We start from the raw sequence: 25,685 nt of genomic DNA on the forward strand, positions 1-25,685 counted from the left end.
TTGGTGCCTAATGACGTTATTGTAGATCTTGGAAAGTCTGAGACTTAAATTCGGATTAGCTTAGGAAGCAAACGAGGTATGTAAAGCTTACCCTTTCTTTCTTTTGGCATGTCTTAGTTGTAAGTAAGCTATGATACGAGCCTCGGGGTAACTCTATTCTAAAAATCCGAGCATGTCTACGATTCTTATTCACTTCTTGATGTTGGCATTCTTAGTATGGTCGAACTATGGTCCTTAAGTCTTTTGTATGTTTGGATTTCAAATGTTGCATAAAAAGTTGTGTTCCTAAAGGATTCTATGTCGAATGAGGTCCCTAACTTTCATAGACGGGCTCGGATCGCTTCGATACGTTCGTAGAGGATTCTATAGCGTATAATGTCCGTAACTTTCATAGGCGGGCTCGGATTGGTTTGATACTTGTCCGTGATCCCCGAGACTTTCCTTTGTATAGTTCTAACGACTTTTGAAAGGACTTAGCATGACTATCGTCTTAACCCTCGAGCGTCGATTACTTACTTATCTATCGAGTCTGTGATGACGATTATATTCTTGATTTCCATAAGCTATTTCATATGGTTTTGATACGTATCTATGATTTCTAAAGTTCTATTTGATATGTTCCCGAGTGACATTCGGAGGAAACTTGATTTGACTATTATCTTGGTTTTTTTAAACGATGGTTCGTTTTGACTATTCTATTGAGTCTTTGAAAATGTTTTAAACTGCATATAGTTTCTCACTACTCTGCTCGTGCATACTGTGGTTACATCCTTCACCGAGTCCGGCCGGTTATGTCATCGTGCGCACTATGATATATTCGAGTATGATGTGTTATGGTTCCCGAGTCCATTTTGGAGGTCGGGTACCGTATATATATTTTGGAGTTATGATGTGTTATGGCGTTATGATGTGTTATGGAGATATGCTGGGTTACGGAGATATGAAATCTTCTGGTGTTATGATGTGTTATGGCGCCAACGACGGGAGGGCGACCCTATTCCCGAGCCCCATGCATGATTTGTGTTTTAATAAGTAAGCTTTTTGGTATTCTGGTTATTGCATTTATTTTTTATACTTCTTGTTCCGATTATGATCCTGTTTACTGTGTTTCATGCTTTGCATACTCAGTACATATTTCGCACTGACCCCCTTTCTTCGGGGCTGCGTTTCATGCTGCAGGTACGCACGCCCACTACTTTGGTGATCCGTCACTTAGGATATCTATTCTGCCGTTTTGGAGCGCTCCTTGTTCCGAGCCTATGTTTTGGTGCGCACTCTTCCGATGCATATGTATATGTCTATTCATGGGTACGGCGGGGCCCGTCCCGTCATATGACTCGTTATTACTCTTCAGGTCCGTAGACATATATGTGTGGGTTGTGGGTAGTTACCTTTTCGGTGTGTCCGTATGATTTGTGTTTCGGACGTTCGTATTATGATAGCCTTATCGGCATGCTCGACATTATCCGTCGAAGGTTGTGACCGTGATATGTACAGATTCGAGATTATGTGTGTTTAAATTATGGTTACGAGAATTTAAGTTTATATAGTAAGCTATGAAAATATTGAAGGGTAAGCGAACCAAGAGAAAAAAAAAAAAAAAAAAATCAAGTTTGTTAGATTTTGGAGAAAACGTGAGGAGAAATTCTGGTCCAAATTGGGGGATGAATATCTCTTAGCATATGAAGTGTTTTAAGATGGAACAATAGCCTAAAATGAAGTTTGACGAGTATAGTTCTCAACGCAACAAACTGCTCCTCAATCGGACATCGGAGTAAGGAGATATGGACGTTGCAAGTTGTCCTGGCAGACCAGGGAATTGGTCTGCGCGAACGCGCCAGGACGTGGCGCGAACGCGCAGAAGGCCAAAGGCCCAATACAGCGCGAACGCGCCAGCACGTGGCGCGAACGCGCTGAACAAAAATTTGGGGCCCAGATTCGGGATAAAGATTATATCATAAGAATGTAATAATATCATATGTATGACATTTGGAGGTCATATGAGGTGAATTGATCCATATAGCACTTAATAAGAAATTCTCGTCGTCGCACGCAAAGTGGGGCCCACACATCGGAGTTTTATAAAAGACATACGAAGAGACGTATGAATAGTACATGGAGAGTTGAGCAAGTCCTAAGAAGGACCCATAAGCCAAAAATGAGTGTAAGCCCTCCAAAAAGGCAATTTAAGGAAGCGTTTTCGGGTGATATGACTTTGAAGGGTAACATCGGCATTATAAGTTTCGAATTTGGAAAACCACCAAGAATGAAAGTTGTAGATAATTGAATTAGCTTTCCAACCATAGGTCGTGGGTCCTCATACGATATCGGGATCAAAAGTTATGACCATTTTACTGAACGAAGGTCCAGTCAGAAAATCTGACTCTGCGCGAACGCACCCAAAGGGGCCGCGAACGCGCAGAAGGAAATTATGTCGGTTCTGGGCAGAATCCAGAACGCTATTTAAAGGGGTAAACCCCCATTTTTCAGCAAAAACCCACCCAAAAACCTCCCCAAAACTCTGAAAAAAATTCCCCAACATTTACACACCCACTTTTAGCCCAAACCAAGTATAATTTTCCAATTCCAGTCCGGATAGCGTATAGTTTTCGCTGCAGAATCGTATAGTGGGCATGTGGTGGCCTAAAATTAACGTGAAATGGTGAAGATACAGCAATATTAAAGGGAGAAAGGTATGAACCTCTTTCTATTTGTGTTAATACCGGTTTATTTACGAAGAAGATACGGTTAAATAATTGTATACTGAGTTGGTTAGTTATGAAAATTGGAAAACAGCGTGTGGGCTGTTCTAGGAAATATTTTGGAGTGGGAAATATTGTGGATAATGTTGTTATTGTTATTGTCATTGTTGGTTGCTGAATTGAGACTTCCGGCTAGGCATATAAACAGGGGAGATGTTTGCCCGATTTCCGGCAGAATATAGAATGATATGATTTGACACTTAGGATAAATGTGTGATAAGAGGACTAACAATAGTGTGAATCCTCTCAAATGTAGATTTACGAGCTTGGACGAATAAGGGTAGCTGATGAGAGGTTAAACAGGTATGTAAAGCTATCCCTTTTCTTTTGTTGGCATGTCCTAGATATACTAGGTTCGAATTTGAGCCTCGGAGGTTATCCTGCTCCTCGAAACCCGAGTTTGATTTTAGCTACTATTCATTCAGTACAATTGAATCCTAATTCCTATGTTTTGTTGGAAAACTATTCGAATGTCCATAATTTGCGCAAATGTGATAGAGTTGTTCTGAGGCTTACATAGATGACTCCATAGAGTCTAAAGTTCGTAATTTATGTCCGCCACCTCGACCTGACCCGAGGTGGGCCCACTAGCCAAATTTCTTTCGTTTGTCTTATTTAATCTATTTTTGTATGACATAAAGAGAGGACCTTTGCCTATGAGTTTGAGACTCCGTTTGATTTGTTTCGTAAGTTACTTGAAAGCTTCTAAATGTGAACGATACTAAATTCTCTTAAAATAGTTTATGAAGTATCTTTTGAAAGTTTTGAAAATCTAAAGGCTCGCATCTTTTGTATATTAATTCCGATAGACTCGCTAGTTACATTGAGCCTTCTGATCTTAATCTTAATATGTATATGTATTTATTCGTCGAGTCTTGGAATTTAATTATGTATATGCATATGGCTTCACGCACTACTACGCTCGTGCCTATACTATGATATCGTTCGCCGGTTCCGGGCCGGTTTGTGATCGTGCGCACTATGATAGATTCGGCGGTATCTTTGTGTTACGGTTCCGAGACCTCGCCATAGGGCCGGGTTCCGTTTATGGAGTTATCTTTGTGATATGGCTTATGATATGTTTGATGATGTGATATCTTGTGTTCGGGGTGTACGGAGATTTGAAACCTTCTGGAGTTATCTTTGTGTGTGGCACCAGCGTCGGAGTGGTGACCACGTTCCTGAGCGTTATGCATGATTTCGATTTGCATTATGTATATGTTTTCAGTACAGGTTTGACACACTGATTCGGTATTTTCTCTCCATACACTTTTACTTCAGCTATGCTTTGGATTTCTGTGCTTTATGCTTTACATACTCAGTACATCTTTCGTACTGACCCCCTTCCTTCGGGGGCTGCGTTTCATGCCCGCAGGTACAGAGGTTCGTGATCTGCCAACGTAGGCCACACATTCTGCTATTACAGAGCGCTCCTTTTGATCCGGAGCCCATATGTTGGTACATATCTATCGTGATATATATATGTTTATGTATCTTTGACTATTTGGGGTACGGCGGGGCCCTGTCCCGTCATATGATTTCGTTATGATTTGTAGAGGCCTGTAGTCATCTGTGTGGGTCATGGGTCCTATGTATGTTCGATTTGTTTATGATTTGCATCTTAGCGCGGTCCCGTCTGTTATGGTGGCCATAATGGCCCTTGTGTTTGTATATGTGTATATATGTTCGGCGATGTATATTCCGCCGCCTCTCTGACTTTGATATGACACTTTTGTACGCGCGACCGCTTAAGATAGCATTTATTTTCACTTCTGCTAATAATGATGAATATGATATTTGAGCTAAGCTAAATTATGATGATTTGGTATGGAAGTCTGTTTGGGTGTCCAAATAGGGCGCCAGTCGCGGCCCACGGGGCTGGGTCGTGACAAAAGTGGTATCGAGCGATGCTGTCCTCGGAATGTCTACAGGCCGTGTCTCGTAGAGTCTTGTTTATCGGTGTGTTGTGCACCACATCTATAAACAGGAGGCTACAGGACATCTAGGGTGTTTCCTTTCTTTGGATCTTAGATCGTGCGATAGAGCCAGCCGTAGGAAATGAATTCCTTTCTACTAACCTTTAATTTCAGCCGAAGAACGGTATCGACAGAAGACAGTGATTGATGACGTTGGAAGCTACACGGTACACCGGTAAGCAATGGTATGAAAAAAAAATGTATGTCGGGTAAGGTATTTGAAGTATGATTGAAGTATAGAGTTGAAGATCAAAAAGGAAAGTAAATAGGAAAAATGTCACCGGTGCCATTTGAATTGTGTATGTAAGGTAAGACTCGACACCTTCACATTTTTTATTTGAAATTGTTGGCCCCGTGTGGCTATGATACGATGTGATATATGTGTATATATGTTGGCCCTGTGAGGTGTTGTTGGTATTTCCTGCGTGCAGGTTTTGGACTAGTAAGAAATACAGGGGAACCTCTGCCCAAATTTTTTCCAAAATTATATAAAGGGAAATGACATATAAGTTCTTAACATGTCTTGGAAGTCGATACCGATAGAGTAAATCCGTTATGTTGGATTAAAGTTTAAAAGACACCCCCGTGTCATTCGTAAAACACCGCCCTTATTTCGGAACTTCTATCTCGAGAGGGTATATATGACCAAAGCAAATTCGCGATTTATTTAAACGGACCAAAATATGTTCCAATTACACTTTGCTTTAGAAAAGCTTATGTGGAAGGGCAAAAATGTCCGAGCGGTTGAGTTTCCCCTCATTGGAAAAATACGAAGCGTATGACAAGTAGTTGGGAATTAAATGGTTCGCTTCCCGTTTATATATATATATGGAAATAGTTATGTGAAATGAGTACTAAGAAGTTTTGTGACGTTGTCGGACTCTAGTTCCCTTTCTTTGGTAGTTAGATAGCGCCCTACAGTAATATTTCACCAGTTCCCGAGGACTGATTGGAGTTGGAATTTGTGGAATAGAAATCTAAACTCGCGGGCCGTGTGGAATCATATGTAGACGGGGGTAAATATTGAGGATTTGAAAAAGGGCTACACAGTAAGTATGTGGTTAGAAAGGTAAACGAATTTTCTCTAGGTCGGGGTGGGACCCGCCACGAGGACGTTTTGAAAGTTGTTAAGACCCCGGCTTATCTTAAATTACGTGACAAAGGTCGTGCGGGGCGGTTGATGTGATTATACCGGCCTTAACGCACCTAAATGCATTAAAGTTTTAAAGTTAAGCGTGCTAGGGCCAGAGCATTTCTGGGATGGGTGACCCCCTGGGAAGTGTATGGAAATTTTTGTAAATATGGATATGAGAGACAAGAAAGAAATTAGAGTATGTGGAGTGGTTAACAACTTTATAGACGTCGCGTGGGTTGCGGCGGATTAGATTGGTGAGAAGAAAGAGGAGCGACACGGCTCTGAAATTAGAGTAAGTTGGAACAAGTGATTGAAAATGTCTTGTAAAAGAAATGACAGAGTATATTTATATGTATGTGTGTGTCTCCCCTTTAATGACTATGTCGACTGATGGGTGGACCCTAATAGCTAGTGTTGTAATATACGAAAGACATTACGTGGACAGAATTTATGAGGCAAAGTGAAAGGTATGGTATAGATGCTCCGAGATAAATTGATATTGATTTTTGCTGTAGGTTGAGGTTGGAACATTTTAATACAACGACCTTTGGAGAGAAAAGAGAGAAATTGAGTAGAATATAAAGGGATCAGAATGTCAGAAAAGGGTGAAAGTAAGAAACGTAATTAAGCAGAGCCTTAAAAAGAGCCGACGGGCAAAGCACGAAATTATTTACAAAAAGGAACTGGAATGTAACAGTGCAGGGCAAAAGGAAAACCCATGCTATGGAACGATGAATAATTTGATTATCGAGGAAGCAGAACGAAAGATAAGGAACGAATATGAAGGAAGGGTGTGATTATTAACGGATAAATGGCCACGTTGATTACACTATTTGAGGGCTAGTTATCAGATGAGATTTTGTACTATGTGACCGCGAGTTTTCATCGCCTCGTGATTTTATTAAAGCTTCACATGAGGCTAATCAAGTTATTGATTGTAGAGAAAAAAAAGCGTGGCATAAGTACAACCCCTTTAAAAGGGGGGGAGCATGTGTTACATTAGATTTAAGACGGCATTGCAATACCTGTAGGTGTTAAGCAAAGAAATCTATTGACTTGAGGCCAGAGCTTAAATGTATTCATGTACTAAGAGAATAAAGGGAAAGAATGAAAGACACCTTAGGAAAATGCTTTTCGCCAATATGAATTGTGATATGTTTATGTCATGACTTAATCCCCCCTATGGGGTAAACGGATGTTGTACATAAATACGCAGTAATATGTTTTAAGGAATAGTAATAAAGGCAAGGAAATAGCTGCGAGCTAGGTTCCTAAAGAGTGATGGAGAGGATTATTAGACTCAACGAATATTTCGGGTAATAACGATTATCGTAATGGGGATACCAGTGCTTAGTAGTTTGGAAATCTTTGAAGGAAAGAAATGGGTCCGTTAGATACTAGAAAATATTTCATGAACCACTAATCACATGACACCCGAGGAGATACGCCATGAAATTATGGCGGCACTATTTATATGGAGGCTACGCTGATAATTGTACATACCATCAGAGTCTCCAGTATATGTTAAGCAAAAAGAAACTGAATTTGCGATAAGGAAGATAGTTTGAATTATCGAAAGATCATGACGTCGATATTTTGTATCACCCTGGAAAAGCGAATGTTATGGCAGTCGTTCATAGTCGCGATCTATGGGCAATTTGACCAGTGTGCATCCAGAAGAAAGGAATTGATTCGTGAAATTTATCAGTAGTTAGCCTTAGAGTTCGTTTGAACGATTCTGGAAATATTGGGGGTTACGTACGAGAAGTGCGGAATCATCGATGATGGGAAAAAGAAAATAGCGTCAATTTAAGGATGCCATTCCGATACGGTGCAGAGTTCGTTGGCCAATATCCAGACCGCCAGTAAGCCCAAATCGAGCATTAAAAGCTCGGCGGATTGCAACCGAAAACGGAAATATTATTTTGGAAATGAGAAACGATTAACAGGGACTTCATTATAGATTTACCGCGCACTCCGCGCAGGTACGATTTAATTAGATTGTTGTCAAAGGTCGACAAGACCAGCCCATTCCCTATCGGATAAAACTACTTATTCGGCTGAGTATTATACCAAATGGTATATTCGAGAAATAATAATAAGACTTTATGGGATTTCTGTAACTATTATTACTAATAGAAGCGCTCAATTTATGACTGACTTCTAAGAATCGCCCCAGGAAGGACTGAGGACTCAAGTGAGTCATAGCGCAGTATATTATCCTCGATCTGACGGACAGGCTGAGCGTACTATTCAGACACTGAGAAGATATGCCACGGGTCTATGTTATTGACTTCCAGGATAGTGAAGGTGATCATTTACCATTAATTGAATTTGCCTATACTAATGGTTACCGTCTCAACATGGAGATGACATTATGCGAATATGAGACCTTAGAGGATGGAAAAAAATGCAGACCTCCGGTTGGTTGATTCGATGTGGACGAAACTAAACTAATTGGTCCAGATGTAATTTCGCAAGCAGTTGACAAAGTGAAATTGATTCGTGAGCAACTATTGGTGACAACGACCAGTGAACCTACCCAATGAACAAAAGGCGTTAGTACAGTGTACATACTAGATCAACAGTTAGTGAAAGAGTGTCCTGAGATTGTACCAAAGAGATAAATGTAGAAAGGGAATCGTACATGAGGAAGAAGTGAATGGCTACCAAAAGAATGAGGAACGATAAAGGTGGGAATACTTACAGGTTGATGAACAGTTATGGCGATAAGTCAAGGTTACAATAATGGAAACAGATGAGAGCGAAATGTTTGTTAAATTCCAATCATGTATGCGAAGAAGATGAAGCAAAAGAAGTCGACTAAAAGCAATGAAAAGCTAAAAAAAAAAAAAAAAAAAGAGAAGAAGAATGATCCGATAAAGGGATGTACACGAGAATAGGATCATGGACAGGGTACAAGGCTAGCTTAAACATTCGAGGACGAATGTTTCTAAAGGGGGGAAGGATGTTATACCCCGCAGTTTCGTATATTGAGATTCGAGATTATGTGTGTTTAAATTATGGTTACGAGAATTTAAGTTTATATAGTAAGCTATGAAAATATTGAAGGGTAAGCGAACCAAGAAAAAAAAAAAAAAAAAAATCAAGTTTGTTAGATTTTGGAGAAAACGTGAGGAGAAATTCTGGTCCAAATTGGGGGATGAATATCTCTTAGCATATGAAGTGTTTTAAGATGGAACAATAGCCTAAAATGAAGTTTGACGAGTATAGTTCTCAACGCAACAAAGCTGCTCCTCAATCGGACATCGGAGTAAGGAGATATGGACGTTGCAAGTTGTCTGGCGGACCGGGGGTGGTGCGCGCGAACGCGCCGGGACGTGGCGCGAACGCGCGAAGGCCAAAGGCCCAATACGGCGCGAACGCGCCAGCACGTGGCGCGAACGCGCGCTGAACAAAAATTTGGGGCCCAGATTCGGGATAAAGATTATATCATAAGAATGTAATAATATCATATGTATGACATTTGGAGGTCATATGAGGTGAATTGATCCATATAGCACTTAATAAGAAATTCTCGTCGTCGCACGCAAAGTGGGGCCCACACATCGGAGTTTTATAAAAGACATACGAAGAGACGTATGAATAGTACATGGAGAGTTGAGCAAGTCCTAAGAAGGACCCATAAGCCAAAAATGAGTGTAAGCCCTCCAAAAAGGCAATTTAAGGAAGCGTTTTCGGGTGATATGACTTTGAAGGGTAACATCGGCATTATAAGTTTCGAATTTGGAAAACCACCAAGAATGAAAGTTGTAGATAATTGAATTAGCTTTCCAACCATAGGTCGTGGGTCCTCATACGATATCGGGATCAAAAGTTATGACCATTTTACTGAACGAAGGTCCAGTCAGAAAATCTGACTGCGCGCGAACGCACCCAAAGGGGCCGCGAACGCGCAGAAGGAAATTATGTCGGTTCTGGGCAGAATCCAGAACGCTATTTAAAGGGGTAAACCCCCATTTTTCAGCAAAAACCCACCCAAAAACCTCCCCAAAACTCTGAAAAAAATTCCCCAACATTTACACACCCACTTTTAGCCCAAACCAAGTATAATTTTCCAATTCCAGTCGGATAGCGTATAGTTTTATTTGCGAGAATCGTATAGTGGGCATGTGGTGGCCTAAAATTAACGTGAAATGGTGAAGATACAGCAATATTAAAGGGAGAAAGGTATGAACCTCTTTCTATTTGTGTTAATACCGGTTTATTTACGAAGAAGATACGGTTAAATAATTGTATACTGAGTTGGTTAGTTATGAAAATTGGAAAACAGCGTGTGGGCTGTTCTAGGAAATATTTTGGAGTGGGAAATATTGTGGATAATGTTGTTATTGTTATTGTCATTGTTGGTTGCTGAATTGAGACTTCCGGCTAGGCATATAAACAGGGGAGATCTTTTGCCCGATTTCCGTGAGAATATAGAATGATATGATTTGACACTTAGGATAAATGTGTGATAAGAGGACTAACAATAGTGTGAATCCTCTCAAATGTAGATTTACGAGCTTGGACGAATAAGGGTAGGCGATGAGAGGTTAAACGGGTATGTAAAGCTATCCCTTTTCTTTTGTTGGCATGTCCTAGATATACTAGGTTCGAATTTGAGCCTCGGAGGTTATCCTGCTCCTCGAAACCCGAGTTTGATTTTAGCTACTATTCATTCAGTACAATTGAATCCTAATTCCTATGTTTTGTTGGAAAACTATTCGAATGTCCATAATTTGCGCAAATGTGATAGAGTTGTTCTGAGGCTTACATAGATGACTCCATAGAGTCTAAAGTTCGTAATTTATGTCCGCCACCTCGATGACCCGAGGTGGGCCCACTAGCCAAATTTCTTTCGTTTGTCTTATTTAATCTATTTTTGTATGACATAAAGAGAGGACCTTTGCCTATGAGTTTGAGACTCCGTTTGATTTGTTTCGTAAGTTACTTGAAAGCTTCTAAATGTGAACGATACTAAATTCTCTTAAAATAGTTTATGAAGTATCTTTTGAAAGTTTTGAAAATCTAAAGGCTCGCATCTTTTGTATATTAATTCCGATAGACTCGCTAGTTACATTGAGCCTTCTGATCTTAATCTTAATATGTATATGTATTTATTCGTCGAGTCTTGGAATTTAATTATGTATATGCATATGGCACGCACTACTACGCTCGTGCCTATACTATGATATCGTTCGCCGGTTCCGGGCCGGTTTGTGATCGTGCGCACTATGATAGATTCGGCGGTATCTTTGTGTTACGGTTCCGAGACCTCGCCATAGGGCCGGGTTCCGTTTATGGAGTTATCTTTGTGATATGGCTTATGATATGTTTGATGATGTGATATGCTGTGTTCGGGGTGTACGGAGATTTGAAACCTTCTGGAGTTATGCTGTGTGTGGCACCAGCGTCGGAGTGGTGACCACGTTCCTGAGCGTTATGCATGATTTCGATTTGCATTATGTATATGTTTTCAGTACAGGTTTGACACACTGATTCGGTATTTTCTCTCCATACACTTTTACTTCAGCTATGCTTTGGATTTCTGTGCTTTATGCTTTACATACTCAGTACATCTTTCGTACTGACCCCCTTCCTTCGGGGGCTGCGTTTCATGCCCGCAGGTACAGAGGTTCGTGATCTGCAACGTAGGCCACACATTACGCTATTACGGAGCGCTCCTTTTGATCGGAGCCCATATGTTGGTACATATCTATCGTGATATATATATGTTTATGTATCTTTGACTATTTGGGGTACGGCGGGGCCTGTCCCGTCATATGATTTCGTTATGATTTGTAGAGGCACTATGTAGTCATGATTTGTGTGGGTCATGGGTCCTATGTATGTTCGATTTGTTTATGATTTGCATCTTAGCGCGGTCCCGTCTGTTATGGTGGCCATAATGGCCCTTGTGTTTGTATATGTGTATATATGTTCGGCGATGTATATTCCGCCGCCTCTCTGACTTTGATATGACACTTTTGTACGCGCGACCGCTTAAGATAGCATTTATTTTCACTTAAACTGCTAATAATGATGAATATGAGGGTGAAATATAAAACTAAGTATGAAAAAATGCGCATTCTATTCTGTGACGTCTGCCGCAGGCTCGCTACAGCGGGACCGCTACGGTGATACCCTGGGCACTGCTGTAGACCAACTTCTGCTCGGGTCCATGATTTTTAACTCTCTTCAAAATTGATTTTTCCCACTATTAATCAGTTAAACACCCCATGGGGCTTACCATTTAAGATTGTAGGCCTAGATTGAGTACGAGTTCGCGAAGTATTAAATAACAATCGGGCGGGTCGTTACACCAGATACCAATTAAACCACCATTCGACCCCGAACGGTGTTGGATGGGGTAAAGGTCACGATCCTAGCCCCTACACCGTAGAAGGAAGGATTTCGGGTTATCATTGCGAAAAAGAAAAATTACAGTGTGGGTGGAAAGTGTGCGGCCCGCTACAGGGGTCAGTGGACCGCTATAGCGGTACTGCCGCAGCGATCACTCTACCACTGCAGCGGTACACGATCAGGCTTAAAAGTGGGGTGATTCAGTTCACCCCTCACTTCCCATACTCTCTATAACCTAAACTCTCCCACTCCGCATGAAAATTTCTCTCCCCATTCATCTCCCTAGACCTCTCATATTCATCCCTACTTCCCTTTTTAAACACCCTACCCTCTCCATTACTCATTATACCACCCAAATACTAAGGAAAAAGAAGAATTTCTCTGTAGCCTAAGGTTCATTTCTGTAGCAAAAGCTTGCAGATCTCTAACTATTTCAAGGTATGTACTCCCTCTTATTATCCTACAACTTGATTATGGCTAATCCACAACAATAACAACAACAACAAGAAGCACCCCTGCCCCTGCTTATGTAATGTTTCTTTCGCATTCATGCAAGAGGCGCTACATGGAGCAGCAGACCAAGGGTCTACTTCACGAGAGGGCCTTTGTCATGGATCGGGTGGAAGAGCTGGCCCCCGAGTTTTATCAACTCCTATATCACATGGGTTGGGATCCATTGGTCGAGAAGTCGGGGGAGGTTAACTATAACTGGGTCAGGGAGTTTTATGCCATGCTTCCTACTGTTGATTGGACTGTTCCGGATCCTGAGATCACTATTAGAGGGGTTAACATAAAGGCTGGTGCGGAGGCGATCAATGCTGTTCATGGTTTGCCCAACCCATCGCAGGCTGAGTTGAGGGCCAGGACCCACGACGGGAACGGCCCTTGGCTAGTGAGGATATTAGTACAGGAGTCCAAGAGGAGGAAGACCACTTAAGGTATTACTTGGTCTGCTATCAAGAGCCGTCACTTTACCCCAGAGGCTCGGAGGTGGCTGAACCTCGTTGCCCGAAAGGTTTGCCCTTCGAGTAGCACTACTAATGTCGCCTATCCCTAAGCCTTTGTGGTTTCTTGCATTCTGGATAGCGTGCCAGTGAATGTGGGGATGCAGGTGATTGAAGAGTGGTAGAGTTTCATGGCTAGGGCTGGCCCGAGCTTGATGTTTCCCTCCCTGATTACCCACTTATGCCAGAAGGTGGGTGTGTCTGTGGAGCCTGGTGACCTATATGTCGAGTGTGATGTCCCTTTTGACCCTTTGAAGGTGAAGGGGTCACGAGAGCTAGGGCAAGAGGAGGAGGATCGGCGTAGTGATGAGGCCGGCGAGGGCGAGAGGAGGCTGTTACAACTTGGAAATTTCCCCCTTAGCGTACGGTGAATAGACTAACTAAAGGCATGACGTATACGAGGTTTGGACAAGTGAGAAATAGTCTTTAATGGTCCTAATTAAGATTTCCAAAGACATTCGGGTTAAGCGAAAGTTGTTACGGAAAGCGAGTTATAAGTTGTGTGTCGAGCAAAATTACGAGTAACGAGTTAATGATATCCTAATGATGCTTTGGGAAGGAGTTATAACGTCCCTTCGATTGCTAATTAAGTGATAAACAAGTGTTAAGAATGTTCCATAAGGATTGGAGATCAAACGAGACGACGGGAACAACCCCGGTGAAGGTTGTGAGTTTCACGGCCAAGGTTCCACGGACCATATAATGTTCCACCGACTGTGGAAGGGTCCGTGGAACTGCCAGCAGAAATGGTGGCTGGCTGGTCATGAACCACGGCCAACACAAGGTTCCACGGACCGTGGAACGGTCCGTGGAACTCCCGACGGGCTGAACTCTTCCAGGTTTATAAATGTGATCCCAACTTCATTTATTTCATTCCACACACTTCTTCATCTCTCTCAAGACCTCTAGAACATTCCATACACTTCATCCACAAGAATTCAAGGAAAATTTATGATCAACTTCATCAAACCAACAAGAATCAAGATTGTGAAACTCATTGAAGTCATCTAAACCAAGAAATTCCAAAAGAAGTGAATTAGGGTTTTTGGTGTAAGAAGGGAATCTCCACTCAAGACTTATTCTACCAATATCTAAGGTAAGTTTTATGGTATTTTTATGATGTTTGAAGTATTGTAAGGTTGAAACATGTCACACCCTAATTTCCGTTAGGGCGTGATAAATTGGTATCAGAGCGGTTCGTCCTAGGGGTTGTCTGCAAAGTCGTGTCCGGTAGAGTCCTGTTTATGGTGTGAAGCGCGCCACATTTATAAACAGGAGGCTACGGGGCATCTAGGATGGTTACTCTTCCTTGAAATCTTAGATCGTGCGATAGAGCCAAGTCATAGGAAATGGGATTTCTTCCGCTAACTTTTGATTGCGGCGGGGGAGGAAGGTATCGACGGAAAAGCGATTAACGATGTTGGAAGCTACGAAGTACGCGGTAAGTAACGGTATGAAAGATATATGTTGGGTAAGATATGGAAATACGATTGAAATACGAGTTGAAGATCAAAAGAGACGAGAAACAAGAAAGTGTAACGAATCTTAGTTTGAGTTGGGAATATGAGGTACGTTCATTATTTTTGTACTGTTGATGATGTTGGAAGCCCTGTGAGGCTGTGATATGATGCGATATGCATATATGTGTGTTGGCCATGTGAGGCATTGTTGGTATTTCGTGTGTATAGGTTTTGAGTAGTAACAGTTACAGAGGAGACTCTGCCGAAATTTTTCCGTAAAATGAAGCGAAAATAAGATATAAGTTTGTAATATGTCTTGGAAAGTCGTGCCAATAACAATGATAAGATTTGACTAAGTTACGAGTATGGCCGACCCCGAGAAAAGAGCGCGTGACGGGTACGAATGAATAGATAAGGCGTTACGCGGAACGATAAGGATAAAGTGGATCGGAAAAGAGCAAAAGGTTAAGAAGTAGGAATAAGATACGAATACGATATAATGTGAATACAACGAGGATTGTTATGAAAATAAGTAAAGCCTAGTGAGAAAGTGGCTAAAGCTATGACGTGATCTACGTAGCTAGAAGATAAAGGCAAGCGTGAAACGGGAAGAGTGAAATATAGAACGAATGAGAAAGGCTTGTCAAGTTCTGTAGGAAAAGTTTGGGATAAGCGTTATATAATAGTGGAAATGATAGCGAGTGCAAAAAAAAAAAAAAAAAAAAAAAAAAAAAAGGGGGGGGGGGGATAAGCGGAAGAAGGAAATAAGGAGGGAAGGAGACAACGGCATGGTAATAGGCCACGATATGTGCAGCCTAAGGACACGAGTACTATAAGTGACGGGAATGTGAAAGACTCGGTCACAGAAAAGACGAGGACCAAAGGAGGGGTAAAATAGTAATTATGCTATAAGAGCGCTTCGAACTCCGTTAAGATTTTGACTTACTCCAGATCACGTGATGGAGGTCATGCGATGAGGTGGACGCGATTATACTGGCGTTGAGGCATCGTATCTCATCGAAGTTTCAAAGTTAAGCGTCTTTTTTGAAGCGAGAGAAATCCTGGGATGGGTGACCCCCTGGGAAGTTTTCTGGAAGTTCTACAAATTCAGACGCAGGAAGTAAATAAGGAGTTAGAGCGACTTAAGGATAAATTAAGAGTTCGAGAAGTGGGCAGAAACCCTACGAGGTCACGCAGAACGGGGCGAATTAGACCGATAAAGAGGAAAGAGGTACATCGCAGCTTTAGAATTAGGGGGAAATTGGAATGGAGTTGGAGATATCTTGTAAACAAGATAGTAGGGACTATATGTGTACATAGGTACGCACGGGATATTCTGAACATGGTTAGGTCAACAAATATATGTATTAGGTAATTAACGTGGCGGTATATGGAAGGCATTACTCGGACAGAGTAACGAGATTCAAGTGGAAGGATATATAAAGAGTGCAAATGTTACAAGGCAAGCCAATGTCGTTTTCACTACAAGATAAGCTTGGAAAGGGTTAATACAGCAATATCTGGAAAGAAAAGAAAGTGAGTAAACGAACGACAACGGGAACCAAAATGTCGGAATAAAAGCGCCGCCTAATTAGGATTGGAAATACGGATATAGGGGGCGGAGTATAATTGGGTAATGGCATAAGTGTACCCCTAAAGGGGTGAAGCAAGGAGAGAGATACAAGTGTAAGGCGAAGACAATCGACACTACAATGTCCCGGATACGAATGTTTGGGCCGCGGGTAAAGCTCTTTGCCGAGACAAGCTAGGGAGATCGAAAAGCCGGAAGTAAAGGGATAGAAGAGTTCGGATTAGAGATAAGGTAATGACATGAAACAATATGTTGAAATGTGACAAGATGAGTAAAGAAAGATTGTAAGACGATTTAAGCAAAGTGATCAGAACTAGTTGGCCACTAAAAGGAGGGTGAATTTATATGCCGACTTCTTTCCGGATTGTATCAGCGGATAGTGGTTGAAGCAGGGAACGGCTGTTAGTAACTCAGAAACGACAGAAATTATATGACGACAATTGGTATCGACACTTAGAATTCCAGACTGGCAAATGGTTATGCTTGAAGATATCACCCATGAAGAACGCAATCAGATTCGACAAGAAGGAAGAACTTAACTCGAGATGCACCGAACTTTATTACACTAATTGTAAGGCAAGAAGGTGGCGTGCCAGAGATGTAACTTCCGTTAGGGCACCGTGACAGAATAATAACAGGAAGAAAATGACTTGCGAACCTGAGGATGAAATGAAAGAGAAATGTGATTGGAAAATGGGGCTGCATGTTATGGTAGTACAGGGAATCTCCCCCCCCCCCTCAAGATCCTTAAGATCCTATACGACTAGTTGAACATTCGAGGACGAATGTTCTAAAGGGGGGAAGGATGTTATATCCTGTATTTCGTACGTCGGAATATTTTAGGTTAGTTGCGACAAATTGTGGGTGAGACTATTTTCCGACTTTGTTTTACGACAAGTGGCTTATGATTTTATGGGATGGAAGTATTAAGGAAAAATTTGGGGTAAGAGTGGAATTATGGAAATTAGTATTTCATGAATTATGGAAAGTTGAACATTTCATGGAAAATTTGGGGTCAAAAATGAAGTTTTGGAAACTAAGAATTCATGAAAAATAATCATGTGGCCATGCATATGACTTGTGGGCCATAGGCCACATGTATGAAGAAAATGTGTAGCATTAGATGACTTATTAAGTCATCTTTATTATTTTCATCTCTTGGGAATAATCTAGAAAAATTAAGAAAAATTGGTGGAAGATTAAGTGGCATGTGACCACCATGTGCCTATGCCATATATATATATATATATGCAAGTCATGAAGGGCAAGACACTTCACCATTTCATTTCCTAGAAGTTTCAAGAAATATGAAGTAAAAGAAAAAAAAAGAAGGAGGAGCACGGCTAGGAGGGGCTGGCCGAACCAGCCCCATAAAATGGTCATGAAAAAATTGTTTCTTTTAGCTTTCATATCAATTGGAAGGTCCTCGTCAACGTGGAAGGGTTGTTGGAGCAAGAAAAATATTGGTTGGTGCAATTGGCAAGCTAGCCGAGTGAAGAACAAGAGTGGGAGGTAAGGTTCCATCTCATTTTTCATGTATTGTGGATGATGTGTACATGTTGTGAAATGTAGAAATGAAAGAAGTTCATGAAAACATGGTGTTGTGTGTGTAATGTGTTGAGGCCGTGTGTGTGTGTGGTGGTGTGGAAGTGAAGAATTAATTGTATTTAGCTTGTAGTGTGATTGTTGTAATGTGTGAAAATGGATGAAAATCATGAAAGTTGTGGGTTAGTGGTCATGGCCGAATATGGGTTGTATTGTTTGGCAAGGAATAAACAAATTTTATTTAGTGTAATTTGGTTGTTGTGTTGTGGATTATGTAATGAAAATGAAGGTGTTGGATGATACTAGTTGAGGTTGGGATCATTTGTAAGCTAATGTAGAAGTTAGCATAATGGTAATATAGTTTCTTATATTTACATGAATGATGTTGTAAAATGTGGTTGTTGATGTATTTGATGAAATTGAAAGAAAGAAACGTATTGTTGTTATTCCTATGGCATTTGGAAAGTTTCGGGTGAAGTATGGTTTATTGGTGGAGTTGTTGAATATTGTGTAAATTATATAAAATACTCTTGAATCATGTTTAAATGATGGCAAACTAGGGAATGAGTATGTAAATGTTGATATTGGTTTGAAAGTGTGAAGTTGGAATAGAAGTTGTTGCATTATGTAGCAAGGAAGACTACTTGCGTTAGGATGTGTTTTGTATTGATTGTTGGTACTATTGTTGATATTGTGGCCGAGTTACATTCTCGGATTTGTTGTTGTAATTTTTGGCCGAGTTGGACTCTCGGGGATGGCGCATTTACAGGGGAAATGCTGCCGAAATTTCTGTAAGACAAGTGTTACTTCAAGATTTAACTCCTAAAAGCTTATAGTAATGTTTGGTAACTATGACCATTTGTAGATTTTGGAGAAAACGGGACTCGAGTTTGGACGAGCGAGAAAGGCGAATAAGGTATGTAAGGCTTCATCTTTTGTTCTCTTGGCATGTCCTAGGCATAATAGGTTTTGATACGAGCCTCGGGGCGACCGCTCCTAGGAATCCGAGCTTAGATTTGCCCTTTTTCATTCAATGGAATTGAATTAGATACTTTATGTTTTGTTGGAAAAATAGCTTAAACATCTATAACTCTCACAAATGGAACCGAATTACCTTGAGAGCTTCATAGGTGGCTCCATAAGGCCCAATGTTCGTAGTCTTACGTACGCCACCTCGCCTTGACCCGAGGTGGGCCCCAACTTCCGAGATTTTTTTCACGTTGACTTAATTGACTTATTTTGAGCGTTATGCAAGTACGACTTTTGACTAAGTTCCGATTATTGAAAAGTGATCGTTTTGACTATTCCATTGAGTTCTATGATATATTTTGCCATGTACAAACGATCCCAAAGGCTTTGTCTTTGACATAGTTCGTCGCAACTCCGAAAGGTATGACCTATGGCTATTGGTCGATTTCCTTTAAATGATCTATCGTCCGGATTGTTCTTTCGAGTCTTGGCACACATTATTTGTTTGACATTGTATATGGTTTTCTCACTACTACTGCTCGTGCAAGCTTAATATGTCTTTCACCGAGTCCCGGGCCGGCACGCACTCGTGCAACTTCTCTCGCATTGTTCACCGAGTCCCTCACTGTAGGGCGGGTACGCTATATATATATATATATATATATATATATATATATATATATATATATATATACATATATGATATGACGATGTGACGAGATGGAGATGGCGGCCAGGATGGCATACCGAGTCCCTTGCTAGCGGGGCCGGGTACGTTATTCACCGAGTCCCTCACTAGAGGGCCGGGTACGGTATGTATATATGTACATCCGTACGCATACATGATTATGACATGATTTTACTCACCGAGTCCCTCACTAGAGTGTCGGGTACGGTATATACGTTCGATGATATAACGATATGATTATGATAAGATTTTACTTACCGAAATATGCATATGCATGACAAATGTTTTAAAAAGGCAAGCCTTATGATTTTTTCTGTATTCTTTACTTCGGTGTGATCCCGCTTACTATATTTCATGCCTTACATACTCGGTACATATTCCGTCGCCCCCTTTCTTCGGGGGCTGCGTTTCATGCCGCGCAGGTACACCCAGATGAGTTGAAGATATTAGCAGAAGATGTTCCAGCGGGATTGGCGAGCTCCATTTTCTCCGGAGTGCTGCCGGGTCTGAGCATTATGATATGGATTCATGTTCCGAGTTAGAGACTTTGCAGACAGTGTCGTGGGTATAAGGTGTCGGTTATGTAAGCGGCTATGTAAGCCGACGAGTTATTACGCATTGTATTATAAGCTCTGTATGTTTCTATATGTTACAGATTTTCATCGATCCGAGAAAGGCAAAAGCATATTATTTTCCGCAAAATTTTCATTATGTATTTGTGTCATGATTGGAGAGTCAGCGTGACTGTGAGTATTATGTGAGACAGCGGGTTCGCTCGGCCCTAAATAAGGGTCGGGTGCCCATCACGCCCTAACGGAAATTAGGGTGTGACAAAACACTTGAATTGTAGAAGAATATGTGAAATGGGTCATAAATGTGGGAATAGTGTCATTGTTGAATAGAAGTTTGGATTGAGTCGTGGATATTGACATGTTGATATTGTAAATACGTTATGAATGACATTTAGAACATGGAACGAGTATTATATGTGAAGAAACATGATGGTGAACTATGATCATGATTTTGGAGAAATTGAAAGGAAGTTGTGAAATGCGAATAATGTAAACGAATGATGATTGTTGTTTATGATATTGTGATAGTTGTTATTAACGTTTGGGAGTTGATATGGAATATGGAGGAAGTTGTATAAACAAAGGAAATGCTGCCCAATTTTCTCTAGCTTTAAGAAGCACGTTCTTATAATTGTTTAGCTAATGTCGATACGAATTCTCTTGAAGGTAAAACGTGTGCATTAAAGGAGAACGAGCAAGAAATCGAATAGTTAAACGACAAAGGTATGTAAGGCTAGTCCTTTCTTTCTAAGGCATGACTCTATGGTATGAATCCTCCGATCTTTCTATGACTTCTCTACATATACGAATGTATCGGAAATGATGAGTCTACGTTATAAAGAGCTCTCATGAGATAAGTTAAGAGGTATGTTATAAACACGATAATGAACCCAAGTCGAGAAATCTTAAAACTTAGGATACCATGTTTCTACAAGATAATGACCTTTATACGTTTCCTTGCCATTATTCATTGTTGCTAGACCCATCTTATGATGTTAGTCGCTTTCCCTTCAAGGCATGATTTTCCTCCTTCTCCAGGAATTTCCTAAATACCGAAGAACTAGAAGTCTACGTTCATGAATAGCCATATGAGATAAAGATAAGAGATATATTATGAGCACGATAGTAATGACGATGAGTCTACGACTATAAGGAGCTACACATGTATAAGATAAAGAAGAGAGATAAGGCACGGGCATGATAATTGATAATGATGAGCTTAAGTCTAAGGATCCTAGAGTTCATGATATGATGCCTCTACGAAGTGAATGATGTTGACTATGATTCCATTGATGCTTTACCTATGTGTACTCACCTTAAAACGTTAGTCCCTCCAAGGTGAGCTATAACGTTTATGATTACTCCATAACATAATTGGGGGTTCACGGCCTTATGTCACCCCGATATAGCTATAGTCGCCTTCAAGTCTTGATGTATGTTATATATATATATATATATATATATGTGTGTGTGTGTGTGTGTGTGTGTGTGTGTGTGTGTGTGTGTGTAATGATGCTAAGTTATGATAAAGCTATGATATGCCTATAAGATAATTAACAATCATAAGTCTATGATGTGTATGATAATGTTTAGCTTATAATACACCTATGAAATGTATAATGATAAGTATATGATATGTGCGACGATATGATTCCACCGCGCCTAGACGGCCGGACACGATCACCACTAGTGGGCTGCGTGCGATTACACCGTGCCTAGAAGGCCAGACATGACCACCATTAGTGGGCTGCATATGAGGGTTACCCGGACATGTCACCGCTACGGCGGGCTGCTATGATTCCACCGCGCCTACACGGCCGGACACGATCACCACTAGTGGGCTGCGTGTGATTACACCGTGCCTAGAAGGCCGGACATGACCACCACTAGTGGGCTGCATATGAGGGTTACTCGGATGCGGGTTAATGATGATGATGTATGTATGGTATGATGATTTATGTATGATATGATGATATATGTATAAAACGCATCCATTCGAAGGTTATGTCCTCATCTTATGTCTTATGATTTCTCTTCTATGTTTATTTCATTCATGTCTTACATACTCAGTACAATGTTCGTACTGACGTCTGTTTTCTTTGGACACTGTGTTCATGCCCACAGGTAGACAGGGAGGCGACCTGAGTTCATAGGAGCTACCAGCAGACCTTGATAGCACTCCATTATTCCGGAGGTGCCATTGTTTATTGTTTTGTGTATATGTATTTTGGGCACGACGGGGTCCTGTCCCGTCCACATGTCTAGTATTCTAGTAGAGGCTCGTAGATACGTATGTGTGGGTAGTATGGTCTCACAAGTTTCGCATATGCATACGCACGCATGTATATTATTATTTTGATAGCCTAAAGGGCTGATGTTTATAAAGTACATATGTTTTAAATGAAGATCATTTTCTATGATTATGAATGATGTGAAATATGAATGAAGGCAGGATAAGTACTAGAATGAGTGGTGCTCGGTGGTTGGGGCCTCGGTACCCGTGCGGCCCCTAGTCGGTCGTGACAAAAGTGGTATCGGAACGTTCGGTCCTAGGAAGTGTCTACGAGCCGTGTCTAGTAGAGTCTTGTTTATGGTGTGTTGCGCGCCACGCCGATAAACAAGGAGGCTGTGGAATTTAGGAAAAATGACCATCTTTCTTCTTGCGAGATCGTGCGATAGAGCCATGTTATAAGATTTTCCCTCCCCGATGGTGCGTTTATGATTTCGGTAAAAAGTCGATGAAAGGAAAAGCTACTACAGCCCAGAAGGGCAAGGCAGTGATTGCAGAAGGGCTGGAACGGGGCCATCTACGGATATGGAAGAGAGTGAACCCCAAAACAAGGCCCTATCTCGATTTTTGCGAACCCCGCCCACTTTAAAGGATCAGGGGGAAGCCCCAATTTTAGCTCCCGCACCCCCAGTCCCTCCTCCGGATGCTTCGGGCCAAGAGATGAGACAGGCCATTCTTCTATTGACTCAGTTAGTAGCCGCTCAAGCTCAACAGCAGGATGTGGGCCATGGTAACAGGGATCGGAGAAAAAGAGTTAATTCTTCAGGGTTTGATCATGAGTCGAGGGGCGCTCCGAGATAGTAATTCTCCAAGCACTCAGTTAGGTCAACAACTAGCACTCCTCCACAGTTTCTTGGACCCGTGTTTGATGGATGGATCTACTAATTCTAGGCCACCCCAAAGTCTCAGAGTTTCTAATTCTCGGAATAGGGGTGATTCGAGCCAGATGAGGCCACCTCTGCCACGATGTAGTCAATGCGGAAGTTACATTCTCGGACCGTGCCGCTTGGGTTCGGATGTTTTTTTATGCCGTGCTCACCAAAGTTATTTTAGGCGCGATTGTCCATCGCTACATGGTAAAGATAAGGTTCGGTCTACGGGAGTGGTGAATCGGCTCTTCATCATCGCACGGCCTCCAAGGAAAAGGTCACGGATGTTGGTAGGCGGCGATAGAGATCAAAGAGAAATGCCGGTTCGAGTGGATCCCAGCGTCATACTTATGCACTAGCTGGGCGACAGGATCGTGAGTATCCCTCTGATATTGACCCAGGTATATTTTCATTAATCTCTTATGATATGTATGCGCCGATTGGTTCGGGTCTTACGCTGTCATATATTACTCTCGATGTGAGGATTGTGTTGAGGTGAGCCAACCCAACAATTTGAGATGACAATATTTGTTAGTGACCTAGTGATAGCTAGAATCATGATTTACAAGTAAGTTGATTGGAGGTGTGTGATATATAATAATATGTGTATGAATATATATATGTTGGAATTCTAGACCAAGTGTGCAGGCACAACTTATGAGACAAGCTCTGTTATCTATATCCTTTAAAAACCATAGATTCAGCAGAAAATTATTCCAAGTTGTACATTCAGGATATCATCTGATTGCATGGGACTCTGTTGTCCATCATTTCAGATTGTGGTGCTTAGTTTACAACGAACTTTTGGAAATCCTTTTAGAAAGGATTAGGCACAAGAGTAAACCTCAGCACAGCTTTTCATCCTCAGACAGATGGCCAAACATAACACACTATTTCAGAATCTTAAGGGTATGTCGAGGGCATGTGTCCTTGATTTTAAAGGTATTTGGGATGATTATTTACCGCTTATTGAGTTTGTTTCTAATTATAGATATCATGCCAGTATCAAGATGACACCATTTGAAGCCTTGTATGGGAGAAGTTGTAAATCACCTATTGGTTGGTATGAAGTTGGCAAAACAGAATTGCTAGGGCCAGACTTGGTCCATCAGGCTACGGGAAAAAAAAATTAAGCTGACTCAAGAGCGTTTGAACTAGGCTAAGAGTCGCCAGAAGTCCTATTCAGATGTGCGGCGCAGGGATTCAAAGTCTCATGTTAACGATTGGGAGTTTCTTGAAAGTTTTGCCTATGAAAAGCATCATGCAATTTGAGAATAAAAGGGAAGCTTCATCCCATATATAGTAGACCATACAAGATCTTACGAAGCACCGGTCAAGTGGCTTAAGAGCTAAAATTTCCACCAAAGTTGGTCGTCGTACATTCCGTGTCATGTTATAATATTCACCTTTCCAAAGTATTCGATATCATGTCACGACATTCACATTTCCGCATTCAGCTATCATATCACGTCATTCACATTTCCAGTATTCAGATCTCATGTCATGATATTTATCTTTCCAGTATTAAGATCTCGTGTTATAACATTCATGTTTCCAGTACTCAGATATTCATGTTACTTCAGCACTCAGATATTCATGTCATCTTTGTATTCAGACTATAAACTATGGTCTCCATATCCCAATACTCAGTCAGTTTAGTGCTCATTCAGCTCAGTATCTATTCAGTTCAGCATTCGTTCAGCTCAGTATTTTTTTTCAATTCAGTATTCTTGTATTTATGACAGTTCAGTGACCACGTGTTTCCATCAATCCTGTTTATGGTTCAATTACCCTGTTATGTATGTGTTGCATATTATGATGCCTTGTGAGGCTTGCATTGATACTCAGGTTAGTTGACAGGTGTTTGGGAAATGTTGAGATAGCTTATTACAGAGTAAACTCTGCAAAAAAAATTTGTAGAGTTCCAAAGTTAGCCATAGTTACAACCAGGATAATCATTCGAGGACGAATGATCCCAAGGGGGAGATAATGTAACACTCCATAAATTCGAATTAGGTGTGGATGTGTTAAATGAGCATTAATGTGGCATTTTAAACATGTGAAGTATTATTGGGAGGAGTTTGGGTGGAAATCATTGTTTTGAAATCGAGACGAATAGTGAGGTGCTTGAGATTCGATAGAATCGACTAAGTTTTCGATAGGTCTATCTTCCAGCCTTATTTGGTGAAAACCTGTTGGGAATTTGAGAAAACTTAAAACATGAAAGTTGTAGACCTTCGAAATACCTTTCGAAAAATATATGGTGCAGTACAAACCGAGCTCTATGCTAGGAGTTATGCTCTACTGAACGTTATCGGCAAAGTAGAAAAATGTGAAATTTTGACTAAGTGTGAAATGGACCTAGGAGCTCGCTGAGCTCAACTCATAGCACAACATAGTCATGCCATAGGCTAAGCTCAGTGAGGTGTAGTGACCAAAAGGAGAAAATTCCTGAAAT

This window comes from Lycium ferocissimum, unplaced genomic scaffold (assembly GCF_029784015.1).
Source record: "Lycium ferocissimum isolate CSIRO_LF1 unplaced genomic scaffold, AGI_CSIRO_Lferr_CH_V1 ctg4683, whole genome shotgun sequence".
Taxonomy (NCBI): Eukaryota; Viridiplantae; Streptophyta; class Magnoliopsida; order Solanales; family Solanaceae; genus Lycium; species Lycium ferocissimum.